The 13,214-nt window shown below is 49.8% G+C and overlaps 1 protein-coding gene across 4 annotated transcripts in view; it reads left to right on the top strand.

Annotated features, from left to right (window-relative positions):
- The first annotated feature begins 926 nt into the window (after positions 1–926).
- Positions 927–13,214, top strand: part of ZNF536 (zinc finger protein 536) — a 195,041-nt gene continuing 182,753 nt past the window's right edge. For all 4 annotated transcript variants that reach the window (XM_042918509.1, XM_042918511.1, XM_042918510.1 and 1 more), the window contains exon 1: positions 927–1,080. The gene's annotated coding sequence lies outside the window, so the exon portion shown is untranslated. The remainder of the gene's footprint in view (positions 1,081–13,214) is intronic.

The following is a 13,214-nucleotide window of genomic DNA, read 5'->3' as shown; positions in this document are numbered from 1 at the left end:
ACTTGATTCTGTGCTGTCAAAGGAAGAAGCATGGTTGTGGGTCTGCTAGGCGAAGAGCTGGGTGCATACCTTGTGTCCACACTGGCTGCCCAGGCAGGGCTTGGCCTCTGGGAACAACACCGCCTCTGGGACCTCTGGTTTAGAAGCTCCTCTTCTTCATCTGCCTTGTCCCTGTGCTATCTCTGTCTGGAGCCTTCTGGAGCTTTTCAGGGTAAAACCAGCTCACTGCCGCAGGCCCTCCCGACCCCCAGGGCAGTGTCCCATTGTCTGCCTTCTGATGTTTGCCTCCTTGGTAGCTCCCACCTGATCCCACCTGACCTCACCTGCACCCTGAGCCCTACCTCTGAAAGGTGACCCACGACTCTGCCCCAGACACACCCGCGTCTCCAGCCCCGGACCCCATCGAGACTAACCACAGACGACCCCCACCCCCAAATTAGTGGACTGTGTCTGTGTTGACACACCCATTCTCTCCCTAATGATATGTTTATTTAACTGATGACTGCTGTCCTCATTAGGGACTCATTGTTGAGCCTGGAATAGTGATTATTTTTGCTGATATTCCTTCTCTGCAAAGATGAATTTTTTTTTTAAAAAACATCGCTCTTTTGGTGTGCTATGAATCCTTAATGAGGAGAGTTAAATTTAAAAGAAACCCCCAAACCACCCTTCAGGTTGAAAATAGAAGTGTCTGCACAAGCAGGCTGATAATCTGCTGATTATTGATGGACATGATTGGTGACAGACCCACAACTTGCAATAAGACTAGAGCGCCGCTCGTGCATCTGAGCGTGGTAGCAACCAGAAAAAGAAGCAGCTTAGCCAATGGGAAGCGAGTGCTTGGGGTTCCAGAACATTCTCTTCCCTTTATGTAGAAAGAGTCATGGTTCTGATGATGGTTGGGGTATTGAGAATGGTATCCAAATTGGACCCGGAGCTGTGCAATTCTTTGGGAGGGGTGGAGAAAGATGTTCATAAAAGCTTATTTGCTGAGTACTCAGAAAGTCCACAAATGAACTTCTCAGCCCCTGAAACCTATCTTTCTCTTGTGGGATTCCAACCAAATTCCCATGTGGCAGGGTGAGTGTTACTTCTCTCAGATGAGGAGAGTGGGACCCTGAGAATAGGAGATGGGTTGGGGTGTGTTGGTGTGACAGCAGGTTGGGGTGTATTTCCCCAGTCACCGTGGGGAGACCACATTTTTTGTCTTCTCATCTGTTTACTGGGTTTATTGGGATGATGGCAGCATTGTGGGAATATCACACAGCAACTTGACCACGGTGACCACTGTTATTCATGATGAGGACCCCGGGGTCTCTCTAAGGCGTGTAAGACTGGGGGAGTGACACAGGAAGCCACCGAGGAGCAGCTGAGGCCAGAGGGTGGACAGTTTAGCAGGGGTGGGAAGGAAGCAGCCTCAGGATCAGGTCATTGGTTCCAGTGTTTGCTGCATGACGTTGGACATGTCACTTGACCTCTTGGAGCCTTGGTTTCCTCACCTCTGTGATAGGGCTTTTGTGGATCAAAGAAAACAATGCACGTACGGAGTTTAGTTACATGGTCAATCTCAAGAGTGAGGTGCTATAATGCCTCCTGCTGCGTACATGTCTTGACCGACTGGCCTCACAAGTGCAGCACCTCTCCCTTGAGGCCGTGAGCTTCTGGAAGCCTGGCCCCACCAGCCTCTCTTTATAGGATGTCCCTGCCTGGCACCAGTAGGTGCTGGGTCAGTGCGGCGAGTGTCTGGTCACCTGGTCCCCTTCCTGGTGCCTGGTGTACCTCCTCCCTGGCCTCTGGGCCCTGGCTCTTAAGGGCATCCTTTCTTCCCTCAGTCACCATGTTCCCCGAGGCTGCGAGGACCACTGTCTCCACAGCTCCCTGTTCTACCTCAGTGCGTGGACAGAATCTTCCTCATTGGAGCTGGCCCAGATTGTGGTCTTTGAAACATTTCTGCTTGTTCACTAACCACCTGAGCTTAGGGTATGGGCTTATCTTCTGTCTTGGTGCTGAACAGGTCCCCTCCAGCTGTTGCTACCAAAGCTCAACATTGGGCCATCCAGTGGCCAATAAAACCACAGGGCTCAAAGGCTGACACTGGCCCAGCTCCAACTGTCCCTACCAAATGAATCTCTCTTAAATGCAGATCCAGGAGGAGTTCTGGAGGCAGAGCCGTGGATGGACAAGGGAGGAGGTGATCCTGCCCAGAACTCTGGGCTGGCCAGTGTAGACTGTGTCCTACACTACCATGGCAGACTGAAACTCCAGCTAGAAAAGTCTATTGTGTGTTTATTGCTATATTTCTCATCTGTTGTCTCTAGAAGGTGCCCTCCAGGAGGGCAGGGACCATGGCTGACCATTCACTGTTGCTTCTCTGGTGTCTGACACATGGCAGGTGCTCAGTAAGCATTATGAATAAATGAATGAATGAGTGAGTGAATGAATGAATGAATGAATGAGTGGGACACCCATGTGTGGAACGCTAATGGTGTTTGAAAGGGCTAGAGAAGAGAGCACAAGGCAGGACACAAGCAGCCTTACCAGACGGGTTGTAGAAGCAGTTGCTGTAGAGTTCACAAGCTGGTGAAGGGCGCTTCAGTGTTGGCCTGTCCAAGGTTCCTCCGGAGAGACGGTGCTCAAGCTGAATTTCGAGTCCCAGCTGGTCCCCGGAGGCAGAGGAGGGAGAAGAGTGTACATAGAAGGCAGGGTGGGATGGGCAGAGGTGTGGAGGTAGGCTCGCAGCTGTGTGGGGCCGGAGTGTGTGCCTGGGAGGTGTTGGGGACCAACTCGGAGAGGTCAGCAGAGGCCAGGATTCACAGACCCAGGCCGAGGAGTTCAGCTGTGACCCCTGATGTTATTTTAAGGTGGTGGCTTTTTCATATTTAATTATGAATGAAATTGCATTTGAGGATCGCAGCTGATGACGGCGTGTGGTTATGCTGTGTGGGCTGCTTTCAAAATAGCTCACCCCAAACTTCATTAGTGATTAGTTCGAGGAAAGTGCAGCCTGACCCGCCAGCATTTTTCATGTCGTCTGTATCTAGGCTGTGGGAACTCAGGGAAGGGTAGCTAGTGGCTTTTCAGGTCCCTGGCTTCGAGGGCCCTCTCTTCTAGGTCTTGTGCATGGAGGCTCATCCCCGGGCACCTCAGCATTTCCTGAGGCAGCCAGCGTGTGACTCCTTTGTAATTCTGCTGCTTTGTCCCTCCAGTCAGTCCCCATTCCTGCTAGTGGAACTTGGACCGCCCTGAAGGGAGACTGATGGAAACCCCTGCCTGCAGCTCTGCACAGCCAGGGAAGCCAGGGCTGGCGCTGGACACTGCCCCCCAGGCTGCTTGGCCCACTGAGCTGGGCCGTTGAGCCGAATGGCTGGCGCCCCCAGTCTCCCAACTTCTCCTAAATATGGTCAGTGTTTGTCGTAACTCCCACCACTGTCTGCACAAACTGTAGATTTAGGCTTGGCCTCCCTCCTTTCTCTAGACTTAGTGTAAACCCTCATTATAGTTGAGATTAGCCTTCGTGGGAAGTACACATGGGTTGGCAACAACAGCAAATCCCAAACAGCATCTCCGGCGCTTTGACGAGCACATCACACCGGTGCTTGTCCTGTTTCTTCTTCTGAAACCCGTTCCGGATCCTGGCCAGAGGCCAGGCTGCAGCCCAGGGCGAGTCCTCTCCGGGAGCGTGCCGGTCCCACGCCTAGCTCGCCGCCCCCTCTCAGGAGCTTGTGCCTGCTCGCGCCTCATTCGCTGGTTGATCTTTAGAAAATTGCACCACATCTCTGAGCCCCATGTTCCTGGTATCTGTGTCTTGGGGATCAAGTGAATAATGGAGATGAGATAGAGATTGCATAAAGTTGAAGGAGCTTAGCACCGTCTGGGCTCCCAGCACGAGCTGCGTGTTTGCTCTGATGACAGTGACGATGATGACAGACAGTGTGGCGTGGTGGCAGGGGAAGGGAGCCAGACAGCCTGGCTTGGACTCCTAGTCCTATCCCTTGTTGGTAACTTAGCCTCGGGCAAATTGCTTGACTTTCCTTTGCCTGTGTTTCCTCCTCCTGCGCGAGGGCAGGGCTGATAGCATTTCACAGGGTGGTTGTCAGGGTTTGAACGCGGACCTCACCAAGGGGAGCCTCTCACCAAGGGGAGCCCGCCGGTGCTGAGGACCAGCGTGTGCTGGTTGCGTGTCAGTTCTCATTGTTTCTTACTGTGGCTGCTGTATTATTTTAGTTGCTGTGTGACCTCTTTGAGCCTCAGTTTCCCTATGATGAAGCAGGGATGCAGTGCCCAATGCTGAGTTCTGTAGGAGCGTGGGGCCCCAGGGCCCTGGGGGGTGCCGCTCCGCACCTCTCTCTGCCTGGCCCTCCCCCCCGCCCCCGGGCTCTGAAGCTCCGTAGCTAAGTAACCCTGGCTGATGTGTGACTTTGGATGGTGGTGCTCGCAGGAGATCCGCATGTGCCGCCTCCTTCTTTGGGTGACAGCTGTTTCCAGGCAGATGCCTCCCCCATGTTCTGGAGCGGTGAAGAAAGGGGAGAGCGTCCCAGATTTAAATTTGGAATGTGCGCAGAATCACGCCAGCCCACAGGACCCACAGGCTGGGCGATCCTCGGGCCCCCTGCTGCTCCGGACAGAGACGGTGGGCGCGTGGTGGGGTCTGGGGCCCGGGTGGGGCTCTTGAAGCCCCGAGTGCAGCGGAAGGCCCAGAACGGCTCGTGGGGCCAGCGAGCGGCCCCTGACCGCCCACCGGAGGAGCGTCTCTCTTGCTTGCTGGTCTGCTGCGTGCAGCGCAGGCGTGACACGCCGGTGGGAGGTGTGCACCTATCAAGAGGAGTGAGCAAGTGTGGGGACTCGGGTCTGCTTCCCAAGGGTCCCCTGAGCAGTGCCCCCTGGCCTCAGGGTGTGGGCCCCTCAGGGCCTGGCCCGCCCCTGGGCAGAGAGCTGCTCACTGATATGCTGGCCTTCCCAGGTCCCTGGGTGAGGGTTCCTTGCCCCCGACAGGCCTCTTGCTCTGACCCACAAAGCCGCCCGTAGAGCTGGGACAACCCCACGTGGGGGTGAGGGTTATAAGGCCTCTGCACTGTAGGGTGAAAGGCGGGACAGCCATAGCCCTGGGGTGTGGAAGAGAGGTGGGGAGGGAGACGGTGGCAGGCATGCTCCAGGCAGGCGCCGGGAGCTGTGGGTGGGTGGCCTCTGTGGACCGGGAGACGTTCCTTTTCCCTGGATGTCTGTTTAGGACTCCCATCTAGGGGTGTCTCACAGTTGTCAGCTGGATGACTGTTGCAGGAGGTCTCACGTGCACTTGTCACCCCAGGAAGGGCAGGCCAACTCCCAGCTAAACCGGCCCCAGTCCCTGGCAGACTGCTACCCAGCCTGTCCCAGCTCTGGGAGTGTCTGCTGTCCTAGAGGGCAGCAGTGAGAATATGGACAGCTGGTCAGACTTGGCCTGGGGGCTGACGGGGGTTGGAGAGACACCCCCAGACACTCAGGAGGTCTGAGCCTCTCCTGGGGTGGGGGGTCAGAGACACCCCCAAGGCCCCATTGGCTCCATATCTGGAGGGACAGGAGGGGCCAGGTAGCTTGCCTAGGAAGCCCAAACCCCGTGGCTACACTGGCTGTTATTCCTCAGATGTGGCCTCAGGGGACAAGGTGGTAGGTGTTAGGAGGGTCCCCGGAATACATCTGGGGCAACAGTGCCATCCCTGATGGGAGACTGCACTAGACTCAGCTTCCCCCTCCCAACCCCCCCTTTGCCCCGCTGCACAACAATGTCATCTGAGCAAAGGGACTGGATTCCATGCACATTCTCTTTTAGTTACTTCCCCTTCTCGCCTTCCCAGCGCATCGGAGACAAACGTCCCAAGTGAAGGATAGTTTTCCTCTTGCATCTTTGACAAGCCTCTCACCTGCCCGGGCTCTCTCACATCCCCTTGGGCCAGGGCTTGGAGCAGAGGGAAGATGGCACTCTCTCAATTATCATTGTCTCATACCTGCATATAATACACAAAAATAAGCCTGAATGCTTTTTCCTAGTATGCAGTTTGCTGTCTATTTTTAACTTGCACATGCAGGGCCCCAAAGAAAATTCTGTGAGGAAGTAAGAGCGTATTGAGGTCACAGGGATACAACCAGCGAAGAATGTAAGGTAGCTGCGGCGATGACATCCTTTATAAAACACGAGTCTCTCAGAGAGAGGGCTCTCTCTTCTGCGACAGGCATCGCGAGCGTCGGCTGCCCATCTTCTGCTGCTGTGCACTTAATTCGGTTCCAGCCATGGCAGGAAGACTTGGGGGAAAAAAAAATCCCACCATTAAAGACGTGCTCTTTGTGTTTTCAATCTGTGACCCCAGAAATCTCTTTAGCAAGCCATGGTTCAGTGAACTGGCACACAGCAGCCGTTCAGCAGTGGAGAACTCATAAAACAGATGGGAGCTTTACATTTTTGTTTAGTTTTTAAGAGCAGTTTTTATAACATCGCTTAAAACCATTCTGATGCATCATACTGTTTACACTCAAAGCTTTGTAGCTAAGATGTTTACAGTATGGAGAATGTTTTAAGATATTTTATAGTTATGATATTTGGATAATTGGCAAGGAAAAAAATAGTTTGTTGAGATTGCAGTGATGTTGGTAATCGTGAAGTAACTTATGAGTCTCAATAAATATGTCCAGTTTGGTGGAAAGTACAAACTCAGTTAAAACAAAACAACACAAGAGGGAATATCTTTTTAGTGAAATCATTTCCTTTTCTTAATCAAAAGATGACAGGCAGGGCTTTAGAACTCCCATCTGTGTGGTACCACGCCACGGCCCTGCACACACTGCCTCTCCCCTCGAGACTGAGAGCTGCATCACGTCGGGCCGCATTGCTATTCCGCACGAGTTCATGCAAACACCGAAGTTAACAAGGTTCGGTTTCAGCGGGCCACCTTAAAGCAAACCCGGGACGGCCCCGCGCCCCCCCCATATCTCCGTGCAGTGGAACTCACAGAGATTGTTTGTAATGTCAAAGAATTTATGCAGAGCTAGGATTTAGAACTCCCTTTTTTTTTTTAACTGCCCAAAATGGCATTAATCAAAAACAATAACTCCTTTTAACTTTTCTAAGTGCTCTAAAGGAAAGTATGAAATAATCCGTGTGTGGGCCACAAATGTGGAGAATGCAAACATTTCATAATAAACATGTTTAAATGAAAGTCCCTGGCAAGATAGTCTCAAAGATAGTACATACTGGGTTAATTAATCCATCCTCATAAAAATAAACCTCACTTTTAAGATTTGACCAGTAAAAATCATTAGCATATTTGGATCAGATGACTTTATGTATACATTGAACTTCTCCGCTGCAAATTGTCCTTGGAATGCCTGGAAACAGCTTTCAGTTTAAAGTCTAAACTCCCCTTCTATCTGCTGCTTGTGTTTCCAATACAGTGATACGATGATTTATTCTGGTTTTATCTGTTATACCTGCAATTGATCTACTGGTGATGGGATTAAATTTATCATTTTCGTTGTATAAATCATGGTTAGATAGCCAGAAAAATGTTTAGTTGCATAAAAATTCCTATTGTTTGCTTACAACACACAACGTTTGATTTTTGCTGTAATCAAATTACGATAGCACATTATTTTTACTCCCAAGATGTTTCTTTTTTGCTATCTTAAATTGAATCATTTTGGTCTATCCACAAATGCTACCTTTAAAAAAAGAAAAAAAAGTATTTTCCTGAAATCATACATCGAAACAAAGTGTTGACTTTGGGTTGTGGATCCTTCCGTGTTCTGAGGTTCTGCTAAATTAGAAATCACGTAATTTTCTTTTTCTTTAAAAAAAATTTTTTTTAATGTTTATTCATTTTTGAGAGACAGAGACAGAGCATGAGCAGGGGAGGGGCAGAGAAAGAGGGAGACACGGAATCTGAAGCAGGTTCCAGGCTCTGAGCTGTCAGCACAGAGCCCGACGTGGGGCTTGAACTCATGAACCACAAGATCATGACCTGAGCTGATGTTGGACGCTCAACCAACTGAGCCACCCAGGCGCCCAGAAATCACGTAATTTTCTAAGGCTAGTTATGGTGTGGATGATTCTGGTGTAATGTTGTGCTTTTTGTACAGGAGAAGACGAACTACCACAACAGTAAAACCTTCTCGTTTTAAAAGAACTAGAATTGGAATTCATAAGCCCAGTAGGAGTTAAGTTGTGACCATCCAGACAGTGAAATTCTGAACCTGAGATAACGTTGCACTTCAAATCCTTATGAAAATAAAAATAACCCGACACAAATTATTGAAGGGAAAACTCCAGTGTGAGTTTAATTTTATCCAACTTTATTGGCAGCTTATTTTGAACTAATGTGCAATAAAATTGCCAAGCAGAACAATTCAAAGAAATGAGAAAATACATTCTTTTGTTGTTGGTTTCTTACACTGTTTGTTTTCATAAAGACTGTAGAGCAGTAAACACCTGAAGAAATGATTCGGGTTTTGTCACCATCATGCTTGGCCAGAGAGCTTCAGGGATCAGTCCTCTTGTGATGAGCCAGTTGAAGAAAGGGCGGGGGCTGGGCCATCAGCTTCAGCATGTCCCAGTCTGGATCTGCCCTCTCCCCCACCCCCATGGGGACACATGTGGCCCCTGGGTAAGCCCTTCTATGGTACCATCATTCTGGCTTGACTGGGAACAAGACAAGTGCCCACTCCGAAGAAAGTGCCTTTCACATGAATGTTTCTGGAAAAGGGCTTACAAGTCCGAGGGATCCAGCAGATTATAAACAGTGTCGGCTTTATCCCCTCGTTTTAAACCAGAGACTCAACATTGCCTATTTTAGAGAGCATGTGTTTATGCCTTCAAAATGGACCTCTGCATGTGTGGATGTCTGTCCAGAAGCCACACCTAGTGATTCCCGGGGCGGGTGAGCACCTCTCTGTAATAGTCAATCACAAGCTCCATTTACTGATGTGGACAAGCTTCTCAACACCTCCCTCTCCCAGTGCAGGGGCCTGGCCCTGGGGGAGGCTCTCACTTGGGGGACGCCTGCAAGAAGGTTCTACCCTGGGTGGGCTGGCACCCATCTAGAGATGAGGAGGGAGGGAGTGATATGCATAAGGGCTGCCGACTGGGGGTCCCAGAGGAGGCCCAGATCCTCCGGGCAATGGGATTAAGAATCCAACATGCATGTGTGAATTCACCATGGCAGAGGCCCACGGTTTCTACCAGACTTTTGATGGAGTGCCTTTCTTGTGTGTGTCTGCGAAACATAAACTTTGCTGGATGGACCCTTTGATGTAAAAACTGGGAGATGGTGATCTCCTTTTGCAGAAATCAGATGCAGACACAGACTTTTGCTCCTGAGAAAGTCTCACCCATGGATGCTAGGGGAGGTGCGTTGGGAGGAGGCAGAAGGCTGGTCACCCCCAAGTGACCAAAGCCCACTGTTGCAGGACTTCTTAAGGCAATGTGTTGAGGTGATGGTTGTGACGACCATGAACAACAATGTTAAGGAAGTGAGCCAAGGCCTTGGGTGGGAGTCAGGTAAAGCAGTCCACAGGGGAGGCCCAGCCCAGGTGCTGAGCTTTGGGAGCTGGGGGTCAGTGCTGATGTGTACCCCTGTGCCAGCTCGCTGGTCCCCCACCTTCCAGGCCTTCCTCCAGTTATGGGACTCGGACTAAGGACCCCGATGTGTGCCTCCTTTGCTTCCTCCTTTGTGCCAACACTGGGCCTTATGTCTCAGTTAGTTCTCGAATCTCTTTGCCCTCACCAGCACCTGCCATGGCCTGAGAGCTGGAGAAGAGTGGTTATTTGCCGAGGCTGGGCTTGTGTTGGCCTCGGGGATTCGATTTCCCCGTGGCCAGAGGTCCTTTGAAGACCTCTGGGTTCAATCCCTAACTTGTACACTTGAAAGAAAGGGACTCCGGAGGTTGGCTGGGCTAGTGGCAGGTTGCCGATGCCTAGCCCTGTGGCCTTGTCTCTGTGTCTCTCTGCTTGTCTAGTTCGGTGTATGTGAGCCCACGTTCTGTGGGAGACACGTGATAGGAGGCCAGGACTGTAAGAATTTCCCCTCCCTCTGGCTTAGCTTTCAGTATAACGACGATGGGAACAGGCCATAGCTAACTATGTGCCAGATACACCATCCTGATTAATTAATCATTAATTATCTCACTTAATTTAACTCTCGCAACAACCTTGTAAGATAGGTGCTACTGTCATCCCCATTTTGCAGATCAGGAAACTGGGACTCAGTCAGGATTTCAGGTGCTCAAATCAGAAATGTGGTGGAGGCCCCTACCCCCAAAGTTGGCATGCTCTACTCCCCACCCCGCACTGTTTCCCCGATGCTAGGAGATGAACTTCAGATTCATTGTGGCTGAGTGTTTTCCTCTTTGATATAGCAAGGCATCTATTTTACATATTAAATGAGGCATAAATATTGTTTTTTATTTAGGGCAGTATTATGTGAAATTTCCATTTGAAACAAATTGATTTCAGGAAACCTGTGAGTCCATTTCAAGAAAAGTCGTAACAGTTAATGGTACAGGTGGAAGCAGATGTGGTGAGAAGGTGAAGGTGCTATGCAAATGACTGAAATTTGGGTCACATTGTCCCTAATTCTAGTCAAGGTGGGAGGAAAGAGGAAATACAGTCATTCCACATGTAGAAATTTCAGGTGAGTTGCTGACTTCATTCTGGGAGGTGATCTCTGGCAGTGTCTTATGACCAGTTTGCTTAAGGGTGAGTCTTCAGTGTTTATTTTTCTTAACATGTGTCTGAGGCAGTAGCTCTTTACCTACTAGCAGGAGCCAGAGATCCAAGAAGACTGGAGTCTTCCTCGAGGCTCATGCCTGGGTCTGAGCCTGCCTGCCTCAAAGGGAACTGGCCTCTAGCTTTGAATTAATGGCAGGGCTGGAAGCAGAAGGAAGGAGTTGGTGGCTAATCAAGGCTGAAGGACTGTCAGTGTCAGAAGACATCTCTCTAGTTCTTGTGCATCTGTGCAACACCAGGTTGGCAAGGTGTTGATGACTGTACTGGGGTTGGCATATGGTCCTGCTGACTACCAGCCATCCAGGACATGCCTCCCCATGCACCTGTGACTGCTGTCACAAAGAAACAGTTTACCTGGCCACCAAGAGGTTTCCAGTCCTATTGTTCTCTAACTGGCTTCCATGGTACCCCACAGGTTCCAAGGAGAGGTTGTGACAGCCAAGGGAAGAAGGGGACTCGGGGCTCTTCCCTGCAGCTTTGACTACGTTCTTTCATCAGCTCATATGTGGGAAGACCATAGGAACCTTCATGGCTGCCTTCAAGTGTATGTGTTATGTCTTCTGCCAAGTTCCACTGATCTGCCAATGTCTATATTGAGGCAGATCAGTGGAACTTGGCAGAAGACATAACACATACACTTGAAGGCAGCCATGAAGGTTCCTATGGTCTAGTCCCTTGCTTTGGACAGCCTGGCCACCAGTACATTTGGTAGAGATAGATGTCCACTTGGGAGCAAGCTTTCCATGGGCAGGGGACCCAGGACCCCCAGGGCAGAACCGCTCAGCAATCTCAGAGAATAATGGCTGGTAGTTGAGTGGTAACAGGTGCCAGACCCTGAGCTAAGCACTTTTGGATACATTATCTCCACTCAATGGATGAAGAAAGGGAGGCTTGGGTGATGATGTGACTTCTCAATATCAGTGCTGGTATTTACCGGGACCTGGTCTAGGATCTCTGCTCCTCATGGCTGTGACTCCTGCCTCCCAGGGAAGATTCTGTCAGTGTCCAGCCAGTGTAGGATTGCACTGAAGCCAGGTGTCTTCTGGTCAGAAACACCTGACCGACTCCTTTTATCCTGAAGATTCAGCCCAGAGGCGGGAATATTTGTCTCCCTCGTAAGTCTGCCAGAGTCCTACAGGCTGCCCCACACAGTTCTCTAGAGATCTGTGTTCTTTGAGTTATGGGAAGGAAGTCAAGGATGGATAACCAAATCCTGTGACAATGAACAAGACCTTACTTACTATTTCTTCTCTTACACTGTACCTCAGCCCACTAGATGGGCATACAGGGGCTTATGTACACACTTGTTCATTAAAGAGATACCAGCACTATTCTTTCATCCATTTTTGAGGCACTTTGCATTTCCATATGTATTTTTGCATTTACACATTAATTCATGCATTTATTACTTTTTAAAAACTCTTTTCATCTTCACTTACCTCTCCATCCATCCAGGCACGCGTGCCTTTGTGCTTTCATTCACTCATTCACCTATTTGTTCATGTATGCATTTGTTAGTTCGTTCATTCAACAAATGAAACACTTTGAAACGAATTGAAGCCCTTGAAGAAACGTGGAATAGTTTAACCATGACCCCAGGTAGACCGTGGGCATCTTTCTCATCACTGGGAATAGAGTCACATGAAGCTGGATAAATAGTGCCGGGGCCCCAAGAAGAAATTATTGCCCTGTAAAAGGCACAACAGAACCTATCCACTGTTACTGTGAAATCCAGATGCCACTTGTGTGCTGGGGTCTTTGAGGCTGTCCTCTCCAGGGCTTCTCCATTGCCTGAGAATTCATAGGGTCCCCCAGGACTGCCTCCATAAGTCTTGTGACCCTGAGCCATCCTTGGGCTCCTCCTGGAACGTGAGACCTGGAAGAATCCCCAACGGGGAAGCAATAGACAGTTGAGTCCAGGAACCAGGACAGTGGTGTGACAGGATGGACAGGGGGGGCTGTCTGTCCAGATGAACTCGTGAGGAGCATGAGCGGGCAGGAGGTGCAGGGAAGGGAATCGCAGGAATAAAAAAATACCAAAGGTCCTACAGAACTAACATTTCCTTTTCTTCCTCCACCAAAGAGTTTCCATCGTCTTTTTTTTTTTTTTCGAAATTCACATTATCAATGAAAGACAGGTGGGATGAATGCTAAGGTGCCTGTTTCTCTAGTTAAGATTCTATATTTGGAAGCACAGAAACCATAAAATGCAATGCAAAGATGAGGTGAGATTTCTAGCAAGAGTAGTAATGTTGACTGCAAGCCAGGCTAAGAGCGAGAGTATTTTACACTTGGACACGAAGTATTTGGGGACGGACCTGCCTCCCCCACATAAGGGAGGATTAGACATAACTTTTGTGTCTGAGTTGGTGTCATGAATATAGGTTGATTGTTCAGAGGGCTCAGATGTGGACTTCTTTTGGTTTGCTGAGATGGTTATTTGCTTCCCCACTCAACTTGCCTT

This window comes from Panthera leo, chromosome E2, assembly GCF_018350215.1.
Source record: "Panthera leo isolate Ple1 chromosome E2, P.leo_Ple1_pat1.1, whole genome shotgun sequence".
NCBI lineage: Eukaryota > Metazoa > Chordata > Mammalia > Carnivora > Felidae > Panthera > Panthera leo.
Note: the sequence above shows the minus strand (reverse complement) of the source record. Positions and strands in the feature narration are given on the sequence as shown.